The sequence below is a fragment of the Ovis aries genome, chromosome 4, assembly GCF_016772045.2.
Source record: "Ovis aries strain OAR_USU_Benz2616 breed Rambouillet chromosome 4, ARS-UI_Ramb_v3.0, whole genome shotgun sequence".
Lineage (NCBI taxonomy): Eukaryota > Metazoa > Chordata > Mammalia > Artiodactyla > Bovidae > Ovis > Ovis aries.
This window is the reverse complement of record NC_056057.1, coordinates 41,996,624-42,022,240: the sequence shown is the minus strand read 5'-3', so window position 1 is coordinate 42,022,240 and position 25,617 is coordinate 41,996,624. Positions and strand designations below refer to the sequence as shown.

Sequence of the window (25,617 nt, the reverse complement as noted above, 5' to 3'; positions counted from 1 at the left end):
CGGAACAAACCAAACAATAATGAGATAGAAGTAGCCTGGATCCCTGCCACTGCAAAAATGAGAGAATAAACTTGTCTGAATTATGATTACTCTAGAATTTTTCCCATGTGAAAAGCATAATCTTGTCCTACCAAATACAAACATACTGATTTTTATTTCTCTTACATTGCCTCCTTCTTTTTTCTCCTACTGTGCTAAAGTAATAAGTACCTTCAATGTATAAATGCCTATACTTTTTTTTTTTTAAGTATAATTGTTTCACCAGTGGCTTAGGTGGTAAAGAATTCACCTGTAATACAGGAGACCCGGATTCAATACCTGGGTCAGGAAGATCCCCTGGAGAAGGTCATGGCAACCCACTCCAGTATTCTTGCCTGGAGGATTCCAAGAAAGAGGAGCTTGGCAAGCTGCTGTATATGGGATCACAAAGGGTTGGACACAACTGAGAGAATAATACACACACACACACACACACACACACACACACACACAGAGTAGAGGGATTGGTGGGTCATGGTAGTTCTGTTTTGCATTTTGCAAGGAAACTTCATCTTGTTTGCCACAGTGGCTGTATCAATTTGCATTCCTACCGACAGTGCAAGAGGGGGTTCCCTATCTCTACGCTATCTCCAGCATTTGTTGTCTGTAGATTTTTTGATGATGGCCATTCTGACCAGTGTGAGGTGATACCTCATTGTAGTTTTGACTTGCATTTCTCTAATAATTAGTGATGTTGAGCGCTTTTTCATGTGCCTGTTGGGCACCTGCATGTCTGCTTTGGAGAAATGTCTGTTTAAGTCTTCCACCAATTTTTGGCTTGGGTTGTTTGTTTTTTTGATATTGAGCTCCATGTTGTTGTTCAGCTGCTAAGTCCTGTTCAACTCTTTGGGATCTCATGGACTGTAACACACCAGGTTTCCTTGTCCTTACTGTCTCCTGGAGTTTGCTAAAATTCATGTCCATTGAGTCGGTGATGCTACCTAACTATCAAATCCTCTGCTACCTCCTTCTCCTTCTGTCTTCAATCTTTCCCAGCATCAAGGTCTCAATAAGTCAGTGCTTCACATCAAGCGGCCAAAGTATTGGAGTTTCAGCTTCAACATCCGTCCTTCCAGTGAACACTCAGGACTATCTCCTTTAGGATGGACTGGTTGGATCTCCTTGCAGTCCAATGGACCCTCAAGAGTTTTCTCCAGCACCACAATTCAAAAGCATCAGTTCCTTGGTGTGCAGCCTTTTATGGTCCAACTCTCGCATCTGTACATGACTACTGGTAAAACCATAGCTTTGACTAAATAGACTTTTGTCAGCAAAGTGTCTCTGCTTTTTTAATATACTGTATAGGGTTATTTTTTTTTTCTTTTTAATAGCTTTTCTTCCAAGGAGCAAGTGTCATTTAATTTCATGACTTTGGTCACCCTCTGCAGTGATTTTGAAGCCCAAGAAAATAAAATCTGTCAAAGACCTGGGTTTGATCCCTGGTTTGGAAAGGTCCCCTGGAGAAGGGAATGGATACCCACTCCAGTATCCTTGCCTGGAGAGTTACATAGATAGAGAAGCTGGGTGGGCTATAGTCCATGGGATCACAAAGAGCTGACTCACACTGAGTGACTAACACTCTACTAGCATGTGAAATGAGCACAATTGTATGGTAGTTCAAACATTCTTTGGCATTTCCTTCTTTGGAATTGGAATGAAAACTAATCTTTTCCAGTACTGTGGCCACTGCTGAGTTTTCCAAATTTGCTGACATATTGAGTGCAGCACTTTAACAGCATCATCTTTTAGGATTTTAAATAGCTCAGATGGAATTCCGTCACTTCCCCTAGCTTTGTTCGTAGTAATGCTTCCCAAAGCCCAGTTGAATTCACACTCCAGGATGTCTGTCTCTAGGCAAGTGACCACACCATCATGGTTATCCAGGTTATTAAGCTTTGTGAGCTCTATAAGCTGTTCATATATTTGGGAGATTCATCCTTTCCCCATTGCTTCATTTGCAAATATTTTTCTCCCATTCTGAGGGTTGTCATTTTGTCTGCCTTCTGTTTCCCTTTGCAGTGCAAAAGCTTGCAATATTAAATTCTGTTTATTTTATTTTTATTTTCATTATTCTGGGAGGTGGGTCAGAAAAAACCTTGCTTTGGTTTATGTTAAAGAGTGTTTTTCCTATATTTTCCTCTGAGTTGTATAGTGTCCAGTCTTACCTTTGGGTCTTTAATCCACTTTGAATCTATTTTTGTGCATGCTGTTGTTGTTTTTGCTTAGTGGCTAAGTCCTGTCTGACTCTTTGGGACCCCATGGATTGCAGCATGCCAGGTTCCCCTGTCCTTCATTATCTCCTGGAGTTTGCTCAAATTCATGTCCATGAGTCAGTGATACTATCTAAGCATCTTATCGTCTGCTTCCCTTCTCCTTCTGACTTTAGTCTTTCCCAGCATCAGTTTCTTTCCGAATGAGTCAGTTCTTTGCATCAAGTAGCCAAAGTACTAAAACTTCAGCTTCAGCATCAGTCCTTCCAATGAATATTCAGGGTTGATTTCCTTTAGGACTGACCTGTTTGATCTCCTTGCTCCCCAAGGGACTCTCAAAAGTTTTCTCCAGCACCACAGTTCAGAAGCATCAATTCTTTGGCACTCAGCCCTCTTTATGGTCCAGCTCTCACATTTATACATGACTACTGGAAAAACCATAGCTTTGACTATATAACCTTTGTCAGCTAAGTGAAGTCTCTGCTTTTTAATACACTGTCTAGGTTTGTCATGGCTCTCCTTCCAAGGAAGGAAGCCTTCTTTTAACTTCATGGTCTCAGTCGCTGTCTGCAGTGATTTTGGAGACCAAGAAAAGAAAACCTATCAGTGCTTCCACTTTTTCCTGTTCTATTTGCCATAAAGTTATGGGACTGGATGCCATGATCTTAGTTTTCTTTCATTTTTTTAAATGTTTAATTTTAACCTAACTTTTTCACTCTCCTCCTTGACCCTCATCAATAGGCTCTTTATTTCCTTTTCATGCTCCTCTTCACTTTCTGCCATTAGAGTGATATCATCTGCATATCTGAAGTTGTTGATATTTTCCCAGCAGTCTTGATTCCAGCTTGTGATTCATCCATCCTATCATTTTGCATTATGAATTCTGCATGTAAGTAAAATAAGCAGGGTGACAATATACAGCTTTGTCATACTCCTTTCCCAGTTTTGAACCAGTCAGGTTTTCCATGTCTGGTTCTCACTGTTGCTTCTTGACTCACGTACAGGTTTATCAGACCCACCACAGCTTAGGTGGTCTGGTATTCCCATCTCTTTGAGAATTTTCCATTGTTTGTTGTGATCCACACAGTCATAGGCTTTAGTGTAGTCAGTGACGCAGATGTTTTCTATGATCCAATGAATGTTGGTAATTTAATCTCTGGTTTCTCTGCCTTTTCTAAATCCAGCTTGTACATCTGGAAGTTCTCAGTTCATATATTGCTGAAGCCTAGCTTTTTGAGCATAATTACTAGCATATGTGTGCTATTAGATAGTTTTCTTTATATGTTATTCTCATTCACCATGTTTTATAAGTTGACTTCTTATTTTCATAAGCAGTTCAGTTCAGTTCAGTCGCTCAGTCATGTCAGACTCTTTACAACCCCATGAATCGCAGCACGCCAGGCCTCCCTGTCCATCACCAACTCCCAGAGTTCACTCAGACTCACATCCATCGAGTCCGTGATGCCATCCAGCCATCTCATCCTCTGTCATCCCCTTCTCCTCCTGCCCCCGATCCCTCCCAGCATCAGAGTCTTTTCCAATGAGTCAACTCTTCGCATGAGGTGGCCAAAGTACTAGAGTTTCAGCTTTAGCATCATTCCTTCCAAAAGAAATCCCAGGGCTGATCTCCTTCAGAATGGACTGGTTGGATCTCCTTGCAGTCCAAGGGACTTTCAAGAGTCTTCTTCAACACCACAGTTCAAAAGCATCAATTCTTCAGCACTCAGCCTTCTTCACAGTCCAACCCTCACATCCATACATGACCACAGGAAAACCATAGCCTTGACTAGATGGACCTTAGTCGGGAAAGTAATGCCTCTGCTTTTGAATATACTATCTAGGTTGGTCATAACTTTTCTTCCAAGGAGTAAGCGTCTTTTAATTTCACTGCAGTCACCATCTGCAGTGATTTTGGAGCCCCCCAAAATAAAGTCTGACACTGTTTCTACTGTTTCCCCATCTATTTCCCATGAAGTGATGGGACCAGATGCGATGATCTTTGTTTTCTGAATGTTGAGCTTTAAGCCAAATTTTTCGCTCTCCTCTTTCACTTTCATCAAGAGGCTTTTAGCTCCTCTTCACTTTCTGCCATAAGGGTGGTGTCATCTGCATATCTGAGGTGATTGATATTTCTCCCGGCAATCTTGATTCCAGCTTGTGTTTCTTCCAGTCCAGCGCTTCTCATGATGTACTCTGCATATAAGTTAAATAAGCAGGGTGACAATATACAGCCTTGACGTACTCCTTTTCCTATTTGGAACCACTCTGTTGTTCCATGTCCAGTTCTAACTGTTGCTTCCTGACCTGCATACAGGTTTCTCAAGAGGCATGTCAGGTGGTCTGGTATTCCCATCTCTTTCAGAATTTTCCACAGTTTATTATGATCCACACAGTCAAAGGCTTTGGCGTAGTCAATAAAGCAGAAATAGATGTTTTTCTGGAACTCTCTTGCTTTTTCCATGATCCAGCGAATGTTGGCAATTTGATCTCTGGTTCCTCTGCCTTTTCTAAAACCAGCTTGAACATCAGGGAGTTCATGGTTCATGTATTGCTGAAGCCTGGCTTAGAGAATTTTGAGCATTACTTTATTAGCATGTGAGATGAGTGCAATTGTGTGGTAGTTTGAGCATTCTTTGGCAATGCCTTTCTTTGGAATTAGAATGAAAACTGACCTTTTCCAGTCCTGCAGCCACTGTTGAGTTTTCCAAATTTACTGGCATATTGAGTGCAGCACTTTCATTTTCATAATATTATTGTTAGTATTCCCTTCTTCTGTGAAAACATTTTGTTTAGCAGGAATGAACTTAGAAGTCAGATATGATTTAGGAGTAAATCTCACCTCTGCCATGTATTAGCTATTGTTATTTAGTCGCTAAGTCATCTCCAAGTGTTTTTCAGTCCCATGGACTGTAGCCTGCCAGGCTCGTCGTTCTATGGGATTTTCCAGGAAAGAATACTGGAGTGGGTTGCCATTTCCTCCTCCAGGGGACCTTCACAAAGCAGGGACTAACTCACATCTCCTCCATTGGTGGGTGGATCCTTTACTACTGAGCCACCAGGGAAGCCTAGAGAGTATTTTGGTAATACAGAAGTAATGTGAACATTTGATTTTCATAATACATGCATGCATGCTATCTAAGTTGCTTCAGTCATGTCCAAATCAGTGTGACCCCATAGACTGTAGCCCGCCAAGCTCCTCTGTCCATGGGATTTTCCAGGCAAGAATCCTGGAGTAGGTTGCTCTGTCCTACTCTGTTTATAACATATATTGTCACTTAATTCAGATTCTTAGTTGAATTCTGGTGAACTCTTCATATAAATTTATGATGGTGTATCAAATTTTAGTGGCAGCATTTTGAGGTAAAGATGCTAATATTAGAATTGTTGATGTAATTATTATCAAGTGTATACTGTTACCAATAGATAAATATGATAATATTTGGAAAAACTTCAATGAAAAAAAATGTTTATAGAATCAGTCATGATTTTTATATGGAGCATCTTCTTTGGTTATCTCATGACCATGTTTGGTTTCAAGACAACTTGGGAACCTTAAGAGCATATATGTCTCTTCAGAATGCACTGTTAAGCATCTGTATAGTTCTTATGGGGCTTTGGCTTGTTTCAAATTACTTCCCTAAATAACTGATGTGTATAAGATAAATAACTGAAGAAGGGTCTATGTAAACTGGAATTCAGGGAGAATTTTGGTGTAAGGAAGAAGAGTTAAAGCACAAAAACAGGAAGGGCAATGAATTATTAAGGAATGGTACCTCAGTGCTGGGGATTATGGGTTGGATCTACCTTGATGTTTTGGGAGATGCACTTGAAGATACAGCTTTATTTATTTGAATTACTTGAGTATGTTCCTTTGAATGTGGCACTTGGTGGACTTGGAGGTAGCACTCAGCCTGTTATCTGTGTTACATAACGGTTGTAATAGAAAAAGGTTTCAGTGCTTATTTCCTAATAAATGTTGTTCTGCTGGTGCTGCTAAGTCGCTTCAGTCGTGTTTAACTCTGTGCGACTCCATAGACAGCAGCCTACCAGGCTCCCCCGTCCCTCGGATTTTCCAGGTGAGAACACTGGAGTGGGTTGCCATTCCCTTCTCTGTAAAGAGATAATGGAGGTATATAAACATTTATATGTCATATGTATGCAAATATAAGATAATATATAATACATGCATTTATATGTATATATAAGATAAAAACAATAATAGTAATGATAGTTGTAGTTAACATATGTTAAACATTTTTTAAACTTTTAATTTTGTATTGAGGTATAGCCAATTAACAATGCTGTGATAGTTGTAGGTGAACAGCAAAGGGACTCAGCTATACATATACATGTATCCATTTCCCCCAGATTCCCCTCTCATCCAGGCTGCTACATAACACTGAGCAGAGTTCCATGTGCTATACAGTAGGTCCTTACTGGTTATCCATTTAAAAATATAGCAGTGTATATATCCATTCCAACTTCCCTAACTTCCTGCAGAAGAATTGGAGCCTCTCTGTTGACCAACTCTGGCTGTAGGCATTGCAGTTTTTGGTGCATCTATCAATTTGCTGAGCATACTTCTCAAATGTAATGGTTTTGACAAGATTCAGAAAACTGTAGTGGATCAGACGGGCAGCAGACCACCTAGACAGGGACCATGACTTCTTTTTGGTGCAAGTTTAGTTTGGACAAGTTCTTTGGAGCTTCTTCTCAGTCCAACCATTGAGCTGGCCATTGCTGGTGATTGTATAAAATCCACTTTTTGTTGCATGTCACAATCCAACTGAGAAATGATTTGCTGTTTTGAGTAGAATAAGAGAATACGTCGCTTCAAAGCAGTGATTTTTTTTAAATTTCGATAAGCTCATGAAGCACTCTCTCACTGAGGTTTTCACCTTTTTAACTTGCTTCAAATGCTGAATGACTGTAGAATGGTTGATGTTGAGTTGTTCGGCAACTTCTTGTGTAGTTTTAAGAGGATCAGTTTTGGTGATTGCTCTCAATTGGTTGTCAACTTTCAATGACCAACCACTGTACTCCTCATCTTCAAGGCTTTTGTCTCCTTTGCAAAACTTCTTGAACCATCACCGCACTGTGCGTTCATTAGCAGTTCGGGGCCAAATGTGTTGTTGATGTTGTGAGTTGTCTGCACTGGCTTATGACCCATTTTGAACTTGAATGAGAAATATAAATAAACAGCATGTAATAAGTCATTAGCAAAAAAGCAAAAAAAAAAAAAAGGCAAGAAATGTGCATTAAATTGATATATAACATAACCACATTTATTTAAGAATGTATGTCAGTATCAAATAGTGAAGTTCAACAATGCAAAACTACAGCTGCTTTTGTACCAATCTAGTATAGAGAACACAATGTGTTATTACATAAATTATGAAATTGGAGTTATTTTTTACCTCTACTCCTTTTATTGGTTTGAAATCATAGTTTTGCCTCTATATAAGTCTTTAGTCTGCATCCTCTGAGCAGCTTTCTCAGCTGTTAGCCTGGACATTCTCCAGAGTTCGCTCAAGTCCTAGACTCAATGCTGCCAGTCTTCTGAGTCACCTGATAAATCTGTTGCAGCAGTATTCTCAAGTGTCACATATGCTGCTTCTAAAACTGAAATAGACTAACCAAACTGTTGCACTCCTTTCTTAGAGGCGGCATATACAAGATATAATAACCTGCTCTTTACCTTAAATGGGGTATCCTAAAAATCACTGGCTCTTAAGACCCTCTCTGGTGATCTGGGCTATACATGTTGGGAGGTTTATCTTCCACCTTCTAGTTTAAAAGTGTCTGGTGAGGCCATCCAGAGTACTTGTGCTTTATACTTATTGGTTCCTATTTGTATTTCAAATTCTCTCTACATAGAACCAGAATGACATTGTGCAGAATATGAAGCGTCCTGTATACTATATTATGTCAGAGGGCAAGCCATTAACAAAGCCTTGGACCATGAATGTAAATGCTTTTTGATTGCCATTGCCATGTAAAGGCAGACTGATTTTCAAAATTATATTTATTTATAGGGATGGAAAAAATGTTTGAGAGATCAGTAGATACCTACTATGTGTTTTATGTTGTGTTGATGTGTTTGAATAAAAATAACACATCTACATTACAGCTGTAAATAGAGTCACTTTGTTGAGTCTATGGTATTCCATTGTCATCCATATAGTTTTTACAAAATATGCCTATCATGTATGATAGAAAAATATCACATTAACTACATGTTTTTGTTCTGTTTGAGGAAATATTCCAAAGACACTCTTTAATGCTTATACATTTGTCCTCTTGGTGCTTTATTTCTCTTTGAAGTGATGGAAACAACAAAACTAAGAGAATTCATGGCCCTGATTATCCTTAGCTTTTTTTGTCTGGGTAATCCATTTTTTCTATGTTTAGGATACATTGTTTCCAGCTGACGCACAAGATTATTTCAGAAGGAAATAATCTGTCCTAAACATAGGTATTCTATTATGTAGCTCAGGGCTTTTAAAATCTGACTTTGGACACTTTTTTTTTTTTTTTAAGTATCTCTGCTGTCCATTTACCCAAGTAAACAGAATTTCCAAGCATTAGTCTAGTCATCTGAACTTCCAAAAAACTCCTTAGCTGATTCTTGTTCTATTAGGTTGAAAACTGTTAAGAGTTAATTGTTTCTCTTTGTCTTAAACCATCACTTTCAAAGTTCTATTTTGATAATATTTTCTTGCTTCACTCATACTCATGAGATATATGTTAAGATGATAGCCTAGGGCCTAAGAAAATAATATAAATCTCAATTAACTAATTCTTCTTATTATTATATAACTATAGTCTCTTTTTCTAGAACTCTATGGCCTTCAAACAGTAAGATCATCAGTTTCTGGTGCTGGTTATTTGTGTAATGAACTTCTTTCTCAATTTTATTCTTAGAATCTAAGTTCATACGGGAAAAGAAATAAATCTTACAGAGGATTTGGATTGTATCAAGTCTGTGATTTTAAAGATACGGTTCTTTAGGCTTAAGATTTTCCTTCCTTGTACACTTTTAAATATTATAGGATGGTCATAGAACTGTTTGAAGTTTGAAAATGTGAGTCTCTTAACGTACAAAGTTGTTGTTAATCTTAGGATCCTAGCATGGAAACAAAAACAAAGAAAGCTCTGTATGTACTCTGTGTTGGGCCAATCTGAATATATTCACAGTACTCAATATCATTTCATGCTTTTAGCACAACTGGTTTTGCTTATTTTTTTAACAATTTTGTTTGTTTACTTATTAGTAATATTTACAAAATTTTAAAAATAGAGAACCTCCAAAAAGAAAAAGTACCATCTCTGTCCCATTTCTTTTAACTATTTCTAGTTTTAGTTCTTATAGTTCTTCCACAAATGTATGTGCACTCCTGGCTTCACTGCTTATTAGCTTAATGACCTTTGGCTTATTAACCTTTTGTAACTCTGTAAAATAGAGATGGAAGTATCAACTTTATAGATTGTAATACATTCAAATATTTTAGAATTGTATTTGCCATGTAATATATCTTCTTAATACCTCCCAGTTTCTAAACACTATAGTTAGATCACTGTTTTGTGAATCATTAATTTGAAATATTTTCTACTGATGAGATGAAGATCATCTGGACACTCCTCTAAAGTCATTTCTGTGTGTATTTTAGGCCACGACTTCCTTGTTTTTATTAGACCTTTCAGTATTTTTTTTTAATCCCTTTAGCCTTTTCCAGAAATGTGTTGGAACCTCCTGTTCTCTGAAGTTTCTCCTCCCAGTAATTTTATCAGGTTTATGCGTTTATTATGTGTTTCCTATTATTTGAGTGGCGTTTTGGAGGGAAGGAAGTAAACAATATGAGCTTAGTTTATCATATGTAAGAATAGACAGCTTGTTCAATTTAAAATCATACATATGAAGAAATCAAGAGGAAGCTAGAAGAATGCTAAATGATACATACTTTCATGGAAACAGGAAAGACAGGGATTTTTGCAAAGTTATTTTGAGTTACCTAATATTTCTGATACTTAATTTCCCATTGGATACTTAATTTATCCAATAATGTGGATAAATAAGATGACTTCTAAGTTCTTTTCAACTTGAATATTTTATCCTTATATTGATTTTATTTTCCCTACAAATCTCTACCTTCCTTTCTACTGAACTATACTGGATTAATCTGTTTCAAAACATAATCCACACATACTGCTTTCTCTTTGTATGCCCACTATGTTCATGATGGCACATGAAATTTAAAAGATCTCACAGAAACATTTATCAGTCTTCAGAAATGATCACCTTTCCCCCAAGGTTAGCAATTATTAATAAAAGGAAAGAACTTCTAATCCTTTTATCTTAATTTTTATTGAAGATTAGGTTCAGCAGTGATCTTTTTAGTTAATGTATTTGGGGAATACTTAGTTGTGTATTTGGGAAATACATGCATAATTTGACCTAATAAAACTGGCAGAATATTACTTTCTTCAGAAATGTTTACTTACTATCCACAGCTGAGTTTGATATTCCTTCAAAAGCAAACATCCAGGATTCACCATGATTTTTCCTGTTCCTCCATATTCAACATCCGGTCAATTCATTGGCAAATATGCTTTACTACTAATGTATATTTATCCAGTCTTTTCTTGACATCAATACTACCCTCTGTTACTTCTCTACCTCTAGCCTCCTGCCCCAGTCTTCTAACTGGTTCTGCTGTTTCCACTCTTTTGACCTACATTATACTATTCTGAAATGGTTTCCCAACATACTTAGAAAGAAATAAAAACTGCTACCGTGACCTATAATACTTTCCTAATCTGGCCTGGTTTCTTTGCACCTCATCTTCTATTCATTTCTCTCCCCTTCTTTTGCTCCATTCCCATGATACTGGCTCTGGAGTTTATCTTATTGTCAAACCGTTTGCATCTTGCGGTCACGGCAGTTGTGGTATCCTCTGACCAGAATAGTCTCTCAGATCTTTCTATGGCTTATCTCTTTTCCATTAACTTCTTTGTTCCAATGCATCACCTCAGACAGGACTTCCCAAAGAGCCAAGCTTGTTGTTCAGATCTAGGCACTCTGTTCCTTTTGTCCTAATTTATTCTTTTCATGCATTTAGCATTTTGTGGTAGCACATGAATTATTTATGAGTATGTATTCATTTATATTTTACTTCTCTTTATCTCCATCCATCTCTCTCCATCTCTCTCTTCCTCTCCTTCTCTTCCATAGAAGGGTAAGGCAAAGGTTTTGCCTGCTTCCTGCTCTGATGTATACCTTTTTCTAATACATGCAATAGTGCTGAAAAAATAATGAGCTTAAAAAAATGTTATTCTTTTGAGAGGAGGCAGAGTCAAGACGGTTGACTAGGAAGACTCTGGGCTCACATTCTCCTTTGAACATATCAAACCTACGACTAACTACTGAGAAACTCTCCCTAAGAATAACCTGAACTAGCAGAAGCACTCTTCTATAAATAAGACTGTAAAGAAAGAATCAAATGGAGTCTAGTAGGAGGTGAGAAGACATATGGTAATGTATAGAGAAAATATATAGTAAAGGCAGTGGCTCAATCACTCAAATAAGCTAGCATGGAGGATAAATGTTAAAAATTGTAAAGTCAACTGTAACTACAGTTAACAGTTAAGGGACAGACATGAAGATGTAAAGTATGGCATCAAATACAAAAAAACATGGGGGAGAGATGAGTTAAAAATGTAAATCTTTTAGAATGTGTTTGAACTTAAATGACTATCAGTTTAAAACACATAGATATAATTTTAGGTAAACAAATATGAACTTCATGGTACTACAAATCCAAAATCTACAAGAGATACACAAAAATTGGAAAGAAAGGAACCCAAACATAAAACTAAAGAAAAGCATCTGACCGTAACAAGACAAAAAGAAAAAAGACTACAAAAATACCCACAAAACAAGTAACAAAATGTCAGTGAGTACATAATGATCAATAATCACTTTAAATGTCAATGAACCAAATGCCCCAAACAAAAGACTTAGGGTGGGTGATTCAATAAGAAAAAAAGACAGAGCTAAATGTTGCTCACAAGAGACTCAGCTAAAGACATAGATTGAAACAGAGGCAATAGAAAAAGATAGTCTATGAATCATATGGTTGTTCTATGTTTAATTAATATTACTCAGCCATAAAAGGAATGAAATTTTACCATTTGCAACGATATGGATGGACCTGGAGGATGTTATGTTCAGTGAAGTAAGTCAGAGAAAGACAAATACTGAATTTTTTAAACTTATTTGTGCAATCTAAAATATACAGCAAACAAAAAATCAAATAAAACAACTCACAGATACAGAGAATAAACTAGTTATCACTGGGGAGGAAGACAGGGGAGGGCAAGATAGGTGAAAAGGATGAAGAGTTACAAATGATGGGTATAAAATAAATATAAGCATGTAATATACAGCACAGGGAGTATAGTCAACATTTTATACTTTATATGGAGTACTCTCTACAGAAATACTGAATCACTATGTCATACACCTGAAATTAATATTGTAAGTTAACTGTACTTCAAACAAAAAGATTTTACATTGAATTCTAACTGCTTGTTTAATTGCTTCAAATCCTCACTAGTCTTTAAGAAATTGCAGAGAGGAAACATGACCATTTTATCCCCAGTACTGACTTGAGTGGGCTTTCTAGGTGGCACTAGTGGTAAAGAACCCGCCTGACAATGCAAGAGATATGAGGTATGTGGGTTTGATCTCTGAATCCAGAAGACCCCATGCAGGATGGTGGGGCAACCTATTAATGCCTGGAGAATCCCATGGACAGAGGAGCCTGGCGGGTTGTGGTCCACAGTGTTGCAAAGAATTGGACACAGTTGAAGTGACATAGCACACATGCACTGACGAGAGTACTTGGCAAAACATAATGGTGAGAGAAAAAATAATATTTCTGAATTCAGTGGTGAATCTTATTTGGAAACTACTCCCTATGACATTTATATGAGCCATTCTAAAAATCATAATAAAGTATTGGCTTTATGGCATTTCTAGGCAGATGGGTTCTCTGAATAATTTTTAAAATGATAATAAATGTAAATGTATTCAGATTTTATTTATGATGGTCACTTTGCAAGTATTTGTGGGTTTTTAATCTGTTCCACAAAGGTTCCTTGAATCTATCAGTGTCCAGCTATGTGACAGCAATTGGACATACTCTATTAGAAATGAGGACATCTCCAACTCTATTAAATAACTGTGTATTTATGCAAGTCACCGAACCCCAGGGTATTCCATTTTCTTTGTCTGTAAGCCGAAAAGAATTATGTACATGATCTCCAAAAAGCTGTTGTTCTAGTCCAACCGTATGTTTTATGTCATATCAATAATACTGGCTTTCCATAAAAAAGTAGATGAGTAATTAACCATACAGTCAAACTTTAGTATTATTGCAAGATGGGTTTAATTCTGTTGTGCTGTTTGTATGAAAATAAAAATTAAGCCTCTTCAATTAGGCAAGTTTCTGACCTTGGGTTTATTTGCCTATTAGATTATGATGACTTAAGGCAGATGGTTTTCTTTGAATTAAAAAAAATACTCTAAAAAATTCTAAAAACCATGTTCAGTGCTTACAGTATTACTTACCAATGTTTAAAGGTAAACAAATCTGTTTTTAGATTAAAAATCATATGTTCAGTGACGGTTTCCACTCAGTTATATCCTCTTATGAACTATCTTCACGCATGTATGCTCAGTCATGTCTGACTCTTTGTCATTCTTTAGACTGTAGCCCACAAGGCTCATCTGTCCATAGGATTTTTCAGGCAAGAATACTGGTGGGTTACCATCTCCTTCTCCAGGGACTCTTCCCAATCCAGGGATCAAACGTGTCTCCTGTGTCTGCTGAATTGCAGGCAGTTCTTTACCTGCTAAGCCAGCAGGGAACTATATCGGTTCTGTATTCCAACCTTTTTTTCTTACATCTTTCTGTGTTACTATTCTTCTAGTCATTTTTAGGTCTTTTTCTTAAACTACTTTATGTTCTTCAAGTTTTACTTAATGTAGACCCAAATTGCAAAGGCAGGACAACGAATATCGTTAGTAGAGGCCGTAAAGGAGTTCCTTGACAATATATTAATATTCTGCTCACATGCATTTTAATACCATCTAAAATTTTTTTTTAGAAATAACAAAACATTGGTGGTGTAAATCAATGTGACCTCTACCAGGAGTTTATTAGCAGGCAGAAATGGATGTGGGATTGGCTGCATATAATAATTAGGGGCATGTAGTTTGCTTTAAAACAAAATGAGCAAACAAAAAACAAGATGGGGGGCAAAGCAACAAAAACAAAACCCATGCCACCATTATGTTTATACCTTTCAATTGTTTTGATTTTATAGAGGCACCTATTAAGTTGAAAACTTCCTCATGTCACACTGAGTAATAGGCAGTAAGTACCACAATGTCAAGAAGAGTTGTAGTTCCAAAGTTTAGAAAAGAAGATCGTGTACACTGTAGGTCAGTATTAAGGAAATCAGCCTGAGTCAAGAGCAAAGCAGTAGAAAACACCAGAGAAAGTATAGAATTAGTGACCTTTGGAGGTCTAAATCAAGATATAAAAATCCTGGCAGCTGATTGGATTAGGCAGTCAGAAATTTTAGAAAGACCAGAACAAGGCAGAGATGGAAGAAAACAGTAGAATTCAGGAAAGGATGAAGAAGAGGGGTGATCTTAGACACATGAAGTTTAGGAGCGAGGACCCCATCACAAGAGGTAGGGCCAGAGACCAATGTGAGGGGGAGCCTTTATTTCACTAAGGAAAGGAGCTGAGTTCAGTGGGTAAGAGCACAGAAGTATTTAAGTTATGAGTGACTGGTGAATGTTTCATCACTCCCTGGCAAGTTCACTTTTTGAATTATCACCTATCCACCGGGTAGGAATTAGGGCTATAAGAAATAGGGCTCTGGGTAGTTACCTTCAATATTTGTAAGTATGCTTTATACTGGATATTGCTTTGTTAGCCACAAACTGAAGAGTGGGAAATATGTCATATACCCTTATTCTTGTATTTAAAGTAGAGTCTGAGAACCCAATCAGTTGAGAGAATTTTGTTGTTATTATGGTTCTCTTTCTTCCTGTCTAAGTCATGGATAAATCCTAGAGGATTAATCTGCATGAGAGCCCCAGAGAGCTCATGTCGTTTGTTCTCACTGGTTATTACTAAAATGTCCAATGACTAAGTCTTCAGGGTACCCTGGGTTTCTGGGACTCTGTTGCTTCTGTTTTGTTTTGGACACAAAAAACCTTTATGGAAAGTGGGAGTCCTGGAGATACAAGGAGGTTCGGTTCAGTTCAGTTCAGTTCAGTCGCTCAGTCGTATCCGACTCTTTGCGACCCCTTGAATCGCAGCACGCCAGGCCTCCCTGTCCATCACCATCTCCCGGAGTTCACTCAGACTCACCTCCATCAGGTCCGTGATGCCATCCAGCCATCTCATCCTCTGTCATCCCCTTCTCCTCCTGCCCCCAATCCCTCCCAGCATCAGAGTCTTTTCCAATGAGTCAACTCTTCGCATGAGGTGGCCAAAGTACTGGAGCTTCAGCTTTAGCATCATTCCTTCCAAAGAAATCCCAGGGTTGATCTCCTTCAGAATGGACTGGTTGGATCTCCTTGCAGTCCAAGGGACTCTCAAGAGTCTTCGCCAACACCACAGTTCAAAAGCATCAGTTCTTCAGCGCTCAGCCTTCTTCACAGTCCAACTCTCACATCCACACAGGAAAAACCATAGCTTTGACTAGGTGCTCCTGACTTTTTCCATCGTCTCCCAAAGTCACTTCTCCATGATATCAAGCATAATCTCTTCACATGTGTTTGAACATTTTAAAAAAGTGTAACATGGAGTTAACTTCACATGCCTTCTATTTACTACAGCTTAAAAAAATCTTTATGGTAAGAACATTCAACTGGCACAATATGCTTGGAAATAAGGGAAGGAAAAGTGGAGGTCAGTCACATATACGTAACTCAATTATTTGTCGAGCCATTTTCCCCCAGTAGCAAACTTATGTCCTCTCAAAGAACACTTGTTTCCTATTCCTGTGTGACTGCATACCATTATCATGGTCACCATCTCTACTGCCTCCAGAAAGCAGAAACATTTATGTTACCTGTTACCCCATATGGAGATGTCACCCCCACATAGTGTGACATATACCCAAAACAGTGCCTGCTGACATCTCAAGAACTAGGGAGGTGAGCTTGGATTGGAAGACAATGTTTGATGATCCCTTACAGGAGCTTACTCTTTTCTCCCACCAGCAACTCCATCCCATCCAGAGTCTCAGTCTCAGAAGGGTTCTAGGGCCGAACTTATTCTCAGTGGTATTTGTTCTAAATATAAGCACATCTGACCTAAATGCAATTATATAAAATTTACATTTATTATTGGCAATTATAGCATTGAATCTTACTCTACAGCAATACCTTGTCATCTTCCTAGTTGTCCCCTTTCTTCCACCATACCTGTATCATGATCTCCTGATGTTTTCCTGGATTAAACAAGCTTGGCCTCTTGATCTCACCCATTTGAGCTCCAGGCTTTCCGGGATGAGAGAAGAATGAGAATTTGGGGAGCATAATTGCTTAGGACTACAATGCTCTCACTCTAGCTTACCAGAAAATGTTAGCTGCTCCAAACAATATGACTTTATGCCATCAATAGCTGCTGAGTGTTGCTTTGTTGGGTGGGTGTGGTTCACCCCAAAATGTTCTCTTTTCCAACAAAGAGCTGTGTTATGCTTGCAAAAGCTCCTTGCAGTTGCTCTTGGGGGTGTTTCCTCTTTGAGAGGGGCAGGAAAGAACAAAATGCTTTGTTTCCTAACTAGTGGGAAGTCCAATCACGCAGCAACACCACTTCTCAGGTCTGAAGGATAGTGCAGAGAGTTTTAAGAGTATCTTTCACACCACTGTGCTTGGTGCCAGAGGACAAATATCAGAAAATCAGTCAAGGTGTTTTACAAAGCCAAGGTATTAGGTGTGTCTGACTCTTAAAGATTAAACCTAGTGCTTGAGAGAAAAATAAATAAATAAATTGGAGTTGAGGAACAAAGTCAAATGAGGTTAAAATATGGACAAATAGGGTGGCTGCTTGGATCAGAATAATTCCAAAGATGTCAGTTAATGGTCAAGTCTAGATACTTAAAAACTTTCTGATTCACCACAACAATCCTGATGAAGATACCAATCCTCACTCTTTTTTTTATCATACAAAAGAAGCCCAAGAATAAGAATATTCTAGATATACTTAGTGCTGATGAGATAATTTGGAGTTGAAATAGAGAGTATATACCATTCAGATGCTAATGAAGCTCTAAGTCCCTAGATGGGCCAAGTCAAAAAGGAAAGGAGATCTGACTGGTAAATATCAGTCTCTAGGCTTCCTGCTCCTTTGTGGGTTTCCCTGGTGACTCAGATGGTAAAGAGTCTGCCTGTAATGTGGGAGATCCAGGTTCAGTCCCTGGGTTGGGAAGATCCTCTGGAGAAAGGAATGGCAATCCATTCCAGTATACTTGCCTGGAGAACTCCATGGACAGAGGAGCCTGATGGGCTATAGCTCATGGGGTTGCAAGGAGTCACACATAACTGAGTGACTACTCTTTCACTTTCAGGCTTGCTGGCTCCTGTGTGGGTATAACACTGACCCTACCCCACCACAAAAGGCTACAAGAAGTGCTCCTTTGGGCTTAGAATGGTATTTGTGGATGATACCAAGTTTTTTAAAGTGGAAAGCACTATGTAAGCACTTTCATGTCTGGCACAAATAGACAATCAATATACTTATCTTAGGTATAGGAATATATTAGAGGATATCCATAGCAGCTGCCTAAGACCCAGTTAGGACACAATAAGTCTGGGGACTTTAGTTCATTCAAAGTGATTTTTCTGGTTAAAAATCTAATCCCTGGAAGACAAAATTGTGGCTTCAATTATTGAAGAAGCAGGGAGCAGCCCCTCCCCACCCTCAGTATAAGGGCAACAAGGCCTACTACAAAGCCAGTGTGATAAGTGATATAAAACTGAGGAAGCTTCCGTGTCAGAGATTCAGGAGCCCAGTCCTGTGCCTTGAAAGGGGCAAGGTGAGTGGTGAGCTGAGTGGCTCCAAGAACAAGTGTTGGAGGAACATGGGGTCTGAGAGCCAAGGGAACTAACATAGACAAAGAGGATAGAGACCATCACTAGAACCTCAAAGTGCTAAGATGCCAATTTAAAAACAGATTTGTCTTATACCAAGATCAGTTCAGTTCAGTCACTCAGTCATCTCCGACTCTGCGAACCCATGAATCTCAGCACGCCAGGCCTCCCTGTCCATCACCAACTCCTGGAGTTTACCCACACTCATGTCCATTGAGTCAGTGATGCCATCCAACCATCTCATCCTCAGTCGTCCCCTTCTCCTCCTACCCCCAATCCATCCAGGCATCAGGGTCTTTTCCCATGAGTCAACTCTTCGCATGAAGTGGCCAAAATATTGGAGTTTCAGCTTCAGCATCAGTCCTTCCAATGAACACCCAGGACTGATCTCCTTTAAAATGGACTGGTTGGATCTCCTTGCAGTCCAAGGGACTCTCAAGAGTCTTCTCCAACACCACAGTTCAAAAGCATCAGTTCTTCAGTGCTCAGCTTTCTTCACAGTCCAACTCTCACGTCCATACATGACCACTGGAAAAACCATAGCCTTGACTAGACAGACCTTTGTTGGCAAAGTAATGTCTCTGCTTTTGAATATGGTATCTAGGTTGGTCATAACTTTCCTTCCAAGGAGTAAGCGTCTTTTAATTTCATGGCTGCAATCACCATCTACAGTAATTTTGGAGCCCCCCAAAATAAAGTCTGACACTGTTTCCACTGTTTCCCCATCTATTTCCCATGAAGTGATGGGACCAGACCATTTCTGTTCTTTATCAAGCCCATCTTTGCAGGAAATGTTCCCTTGGTATCTCTAATTTCTTGAAGAGATCTCTAGTCTTTCCCATTCTGTTGTTTTCCTCTATTTCTTTGCATTGATCGCTGAAGAAGGCTTTCTTATCTCTTCTTGCTATTCTCTGGAACTCTGCGTTCAGATGCTTATATCTTTCCTTTTCTCCTTTGCTTTTCACCTCTCTTCTTTTCACAGCTATTTGTAAGGCCTCCCCAGACAGCCATTTTGCTTTTTTGCATTTCTTTTCCATGGGGATGGTCTTGATCCCTGTCTCCTGTACAATGTCACGAACCTCATTCCATAGTTCATCAGGCACTCTATCTATCAGATCTAGACCCTTAAATCTATTTCTCACTACTACAAGGAGATCCAACGAGTCCATTCTGAAGGAGATCAACCCTGGGATTTCTTTGGAAGGAATGATGCTAAAGCTGAAACTCCAGTACTTTGGCCACCTCATGAGAAGAGTTGACTCATTGGAAAAAACTCTGATGCTGGGAGAGATTGAGGGCAGGAGGAGAAGGGGACAACAGAGGATGAGATGGCTGGATGGCATCACGGACTCGATGGACGTGAGTCTGAGTGAACTCCTGAAGATAGTGATGGACAGGGAGGCCTGGCGTGCTGCAATTCATGGGGTCGCAAAGAGTCAGACACGACTGAGCAACTGAACTGAACTGAACTGATGGGACCAGATGCCATGATCTTCGTTTTCTGAATGTTGAGCTTTAAGCCAACGTTTTCACTCTCCTCTTTCACTTTCATCAAGAGGCTTTTTAGCTCCTCTTCACTTTTGCCATAAAGGTGGTGTCATCTGCATATCTGAGGTGATCGATATTTCTCCCGGCAATCTTGATTCCAACTTGTGCTTCTTCCAGCCCAGCGCTTCTCATGATGTACTCTGCATAGAAGTTAAATAAGCAGGGTGACAATATACAGCCTTGACGTACTCCTTTTCCTATTTGGAATCAGTCTCTTGTTCCATGTCCAGTTCTAACTATTGCTTCCTGACCTGCATATAGGATTCTCAAGAGGCAGGTCAGGTAGTCTGGTATTCCCATCTCTTTCAGAATTTTCCACAGTTTATTGTGATCCACACAGTCAAAGGCTTTGGCATAGTCAATAAAGCATAAATAGATGTTTTTCTGGAACTCTCTTTCTTTTTTGATGATCCAGTGGAATCTAAAAAGGATTGTAATTTTCATTACTAATCAGAACAACTTGACACCAACAGAAACATACACACACAAACACCCCCCCCCCACACACACACACACAAAACTGTGGCAGGTCTCCTTCTGATAACAATTCCTTATAAGGTTTTTTGTCCCTATCTAACAGGAGAGTGAAAAAGTTGGTTTAAAACTTTCAACATTCAGAAAACGAAGATCATGGCATCTGGTCCCATCACTTCATGGGAAATAGATGGGAAACAGTGAAACAGTGTCAGACTATTTTGTGGGGCTCCAAAATCACTGCAGATGGTGATTGCAGCCATGAAATTAAAAGACGCTTACTCCTTGGAAGGAAAGCTATGACCAACCTAGATAGCTTATTGAAAAGCAGAGACATTACTTTGCCAACAAAGGTCTGTCTAGTCAAGGCTATGGTTTTTCCAGTGGTCATGTATGGACGTGAGAGTTGGACTGTGAAGAAAGCTGAGCGCCAAAGAACTGATGCTTTTGAACTGTGGTGTTGGAGAAGACTCTTGAGAGTCCCTTGGACTGCAAGGAGATCCAACCAGTCCATTTTAAAGGAGATCAGTCCTAGGTGTTCATTGGAAGGAATGATGCTAAAGCTGAAACTCCAGTACTTTGGCCACCTCATGCGAAGAGTTGACTCATGGGAAAAGACCCTGATGCAGGGAGGGATTGGGGGCAGGAGGAGAAGGGGATGACAGAGGCTGAGATGGCTGGATGGCATCACCGACTCGATGTATGTGAGTTTGAGTGAACTCCAGGAGTTGGTGATGGACAAGGAGGCCTGGTGTTCTGAGATTCATGGGGTTGCAAAGAGTTGAACACGACTGAGTGACTGAACTGAACTGAAATAGGAAGGTGATAACATTACTCTATAAAAACAGAACCATCTTGCTGCAACCCACATATTCAAAGAATTAAAAAGCAAAGCTTCCTATATCTTTATTTTTGTAGTAATTAGGATTTGGAATTTATAAATATAGGCTCACTGTAATCTCAAGTGTGGTCTCTTTTGCATCACTTCATTCAGGTCAGATTTTTATAAAATTTGTTATTCCTGAATTCATGGTGTTTATATGACTGTTATTGAATGTAATTTTCATTGGAAATTTTTATGAAGAGTTATGATTTGCTTTTATTAAAGGGAGGATTGATCCACTATCCAGAATAGCTTTCTATAAAATATGAATTATGGTGAGAATTTTGGACAATGAGATATATAAACTAGCAAATAGGAGATTTAAGATTTTTCAGAATGTAGGAAAAAAACACAAAAAACTAACCCTGAAGCCAAGAAGAGGTCCATATAGTGATGTATCAGCAGGTCAGCTCAGTTTCTCAGTGGTGTACAACCCTTTGCAACCTCATGGACTGCAGCACACCAGGCCTCCATGTCAATCACCAAATCGTGGACCTTGCTCAAACTCATGTCCATCGAGTCGGTGATGCCATCCAACTGTCTCATCCTCTGTCATCCCCTTCTCTTCCTGCCCCCAATCCCTCCCAGCATCAAGGTCTTTTCCAATGAGTCAGTTCTTCACATGAGGTGGCCAAAGTGCTGGATCTTCAGCTTCAGCATCAGTCCTTCCAATGAATATTCAGAACTGATTTCCTTTAGGATTGACTGGTTGGATCTCCTTGCAGTCCAAGAGACTCTCAAAAGCCTTCTCCAACACCACAGTTCAAAAGCATCAATTCTTCAGCACTCAGATCTTTTTTATAGTCCAACGCTCACATTCATAGATGACTACTGGACAAACAATAGCTTTGACTAGATGTACCTTTGTTGGCAAAGTAATGTCTCTACTTTTTAATATGCTATCTAGGTTGGTCATAACTTTTCTTCCAAGGAGCAGATATCTTTTAATTTCATGGCTGTAGTCACCATCTGCAGTGATTTTGGAGCCCCCCCCCCAAATAAAGTCTGAAACTGTTTCCATGTTTCCCCATCTATTTCCCAGGAAGTGATGGGATCAGATGGCATGATCTTAGTTTTTTGGATGTTGAATTTTAAGCCAACTTTTTACTCTCCTCTTTCACTTTCATCAGGGGCTCTTTAGTTCTTCTTCACTTTCTTCCATAAAGGTGGTAGCATCTGCTTATCTGAGGTTATTGATATTTCTCCTGGCAATCTTGATTCCAGCTTGTGCTTCATCCAGCCCAGCATTTCACATGATGTACTGTGCGTATAAGTTAAATAACTAGGGTGACAATACACAGCCTTGATGTACTCCTTTCCCAATTTAGAACCAGTCTGTTGTTCCATGTTCAGTTATAATTGTTGCTCCTTGACTTGCACACAGATTTCTCAGGAGGCAGATAAGTTGGTCTGGTATTCTCATCTCTTTAAGAATTTCCACAGTTTGTTGTGATCCACACAGTCAAAGACTTTGGTATAAACAATAAAGTACAAGTAGACGTTTTTCTGGAACTCTCGTTTTCAATGATCTAATGGATGTTTGCAATTTAATTCTCTGGTTCCTCTGCCTTTTCTAAATCCAGCTTGCACATCTGGAAGTTCATGCTCATGTACTGTTGAAACCTGGCTTGGAGAATTTTGAGCATTAATTTGCTAGCATGTGAGATGAGTGCAAATGTGTGGTAGTTTGAGCATTCTTTGTCATTGCCTTATTTGGGATTGGAATGAAATCTGACATTTTCCAGTCCTGTGGCCACTACTGAGTTTTTCAGATTAGCTGGAATATTGAGTGCAGCACTTTTATAGCATTATCTTTTAGGATTTGAAATATCTAAACTGCAATTCCATCACCTCCACTAGCTTTGCTCATAGTGATGCTTCTTAAGGCTCACTTGATTTGGCATTCCAGGATGTCTGGCTCTAGGCCAGTGATCACACCATCGTGGTTACCTGGGTCATGAAGATCTTTTTTATATAGTTCTTCTGTTTATTCTTGCCACTTCTTCTTAATATCTTCTGCTTCCATTAGGTCCATACCATTTCTGTCCTTTACTTGATATGTGAAATACATGATGTATGGTATCACATATTTGAAATATGTGATATATTTAAAGGCTAAAAACATGGTAAGATGAAAGAAAGGGCTAAGATGAGATTTATTAAACAAAGAACTTAAAATCCATAAGGTAGATTTAAGTTACTCTGAATGCACTTTATTGATCCTTCTATGTTTCTTTTAATGTCAATTTTTCTATAATTGTATTGGGTATTGTATATAATTATGACTAAGTTCAAAGAATTGAATTCCAGAGGCCCTCTGTTTTCCCAAAAATAATTTATGTCTTAACAGTTCTAATTTGGAAGACTTAAATCATCATCTATTATAGTTTATTGAATATAATGACCAGCAATGAATGTTTGTTGTATGAAGAAACTTGAAATCAATAACATTAAAAATATTTTTTGAAAAGAATGCAAAGATGGTTGCTGATTTACTGTTTTCTACCAATAATACTTTAATCTGTAAAAGTTTTTTAGTTTCCTAGATATAATCCTACTCACCCTGTTAGACTCAACTCAATGTTACTTCCTAAAAGAAGCCCTCTTCGCGTCCCCAAACAGTTTATCCTGATCCTTAGAGCACCCTGTGCACATATCTAACTCTCTACTTCTCATACCATCCAATAGTAATGCTGCCCTATCTCAATTCTTATCTTCCTTACCAGACTTTGAACTTCTTAAGGGCCTGGGATACATGTATTACATCTTCCATATCTGGAATATAGAATGCACTTAATCAATCTGTCTAAAATAAATGTGCCCATTTCTTTTTCACTTCACTTGCAGTCATGTTTTCCATCTTTCTCTGTCCTGTCCTCTGTTTCCTAAGCACCTTTCTCCCTTGGCCTTGATATTGAGTATGTTTCATCATGTTTTCAACAGAGCCAGTCAGAGTTTCTCACAATCATCTCTGCCATAAGTATGTGGGCTAAGGTGCCAGGGTGTCAGGAGGCGGGCCAGCACATTGCATAAGTGCCTGGATCATGTAAGCAGATACTGTGACATGGGACAAAGTGAGCAGGGGAGCCAAAGAAGTAAGACAAAGTCAAGGGGAAAGGAGAAAACCACAGAGCTGCTGCCGCGGTGCACTAGAAGCAGGGGAGGCTGTCGTATCCTTCTGCAGCCATGGTGTCAGAGAGTTTACTGATAAAGAGAAGTTTAAATAAAATCCGGAGTCTAAGTACGAAAAGAGTTATTGGGCCACTTGATTGATGATCAAAGACAAGAAGTAGACATTTTCTTTGCACCAGAGAGCTTGTGGTCTCCCTAGTAAAGCTGTGGTGGAGGCCTGGTTTGCTCACTAATACATGTTTTTATTTCATTTTTCTCTGAAATTTGTTACACGTCTTGTTCTGAGAGATTATAAGAGAAAGGAAAAGTTTTAGAATATATTTTCAGGCAATCTGTGAAATGTCATTTGTTTTCAAATTTTGAAAGGAAAGGGAATTCACTTCATAGTGCATTTCCCTATTTGAGGCACTATCATTTTCTGCTTACCCTCAAATGATTGTTTTCTAGTGCTTTTGCATATTTGGCTAAAAAATAGATAACCAGTACACTCTATATACAGCAAAGATGAGAAAATGATTGTGGTAAGGGATGCCTGGGGAAGCCACTATGTCTCTACTTGTCCCTATGCAGGAGCCTTAAGATGGTATTTTCTCAAATCATCTTGTTTAACCCTTCCTGTCAGAAAATCTAATGTCACCATTTATCTGTACCCCAGATTTTCTAAATAGCTTTAACATTACAAAAAGAAACATTGTGGAGCAGGTATATTAGAAATGTCTGGATGTCAGAAAATTTAGGATCTGAGCTCATTCTGTTTGTTAATGGCTTGATTTCTCTTGGGAGGAAATGTCTTCCCTTTTTACTTACAAGATCTCCCAAGTGAAGATGGTTGTTCTTAAGTCCTTCCGCCTTCTCTTTCAATCAAAGTTCTTGGACTTAAAACTGATTTCTCCCTCAAGGGAAATGTATGTACATATGGAAGATGTAAATGATTTTGGAGAAAAGGGTACAAGATAAAAGGCTACACAGGCTAAGAAGGCAATAATTAGGCATGCTATTGCCTGTAAAAGTCCTTAAGGAATCTTCTTTTGCAAGATAAACTTATACTTACTACTTGCTTCACAAGAGAAGTCACCACAATGAGAACCCCATACACCATAACTAAGAGTAAGCCCCAGTCACCACAACCACAGGCAGCAATGAAGACTCAG

At 38.8% G+C, this 25,617-nt stretch overlaps 1 long non-coding RNA gene across 1 annotated transcript; it reads right to left on the bottom strand.

Moving 5' to 3' along the window:
• Window positions 1-6,496: 6,496 nt before the first annotated feature.
• Window positions 6,497-17,171, bottom strand: LOC132659680 (uncharacterized). Its single transcript, XR_009600349.1, has 2 exons — window positions 16,762-17,171; window positions 6,497-7,425 (listed from the first exon to the last, which is right to left on the bottom strand). It is a non-coding gene; the product is annotated as an uncharacterized LOC132659680 (long non-coding RNA).
• Window positions 17,172-25,617: the final 8,446 nt, after the last annotated feature.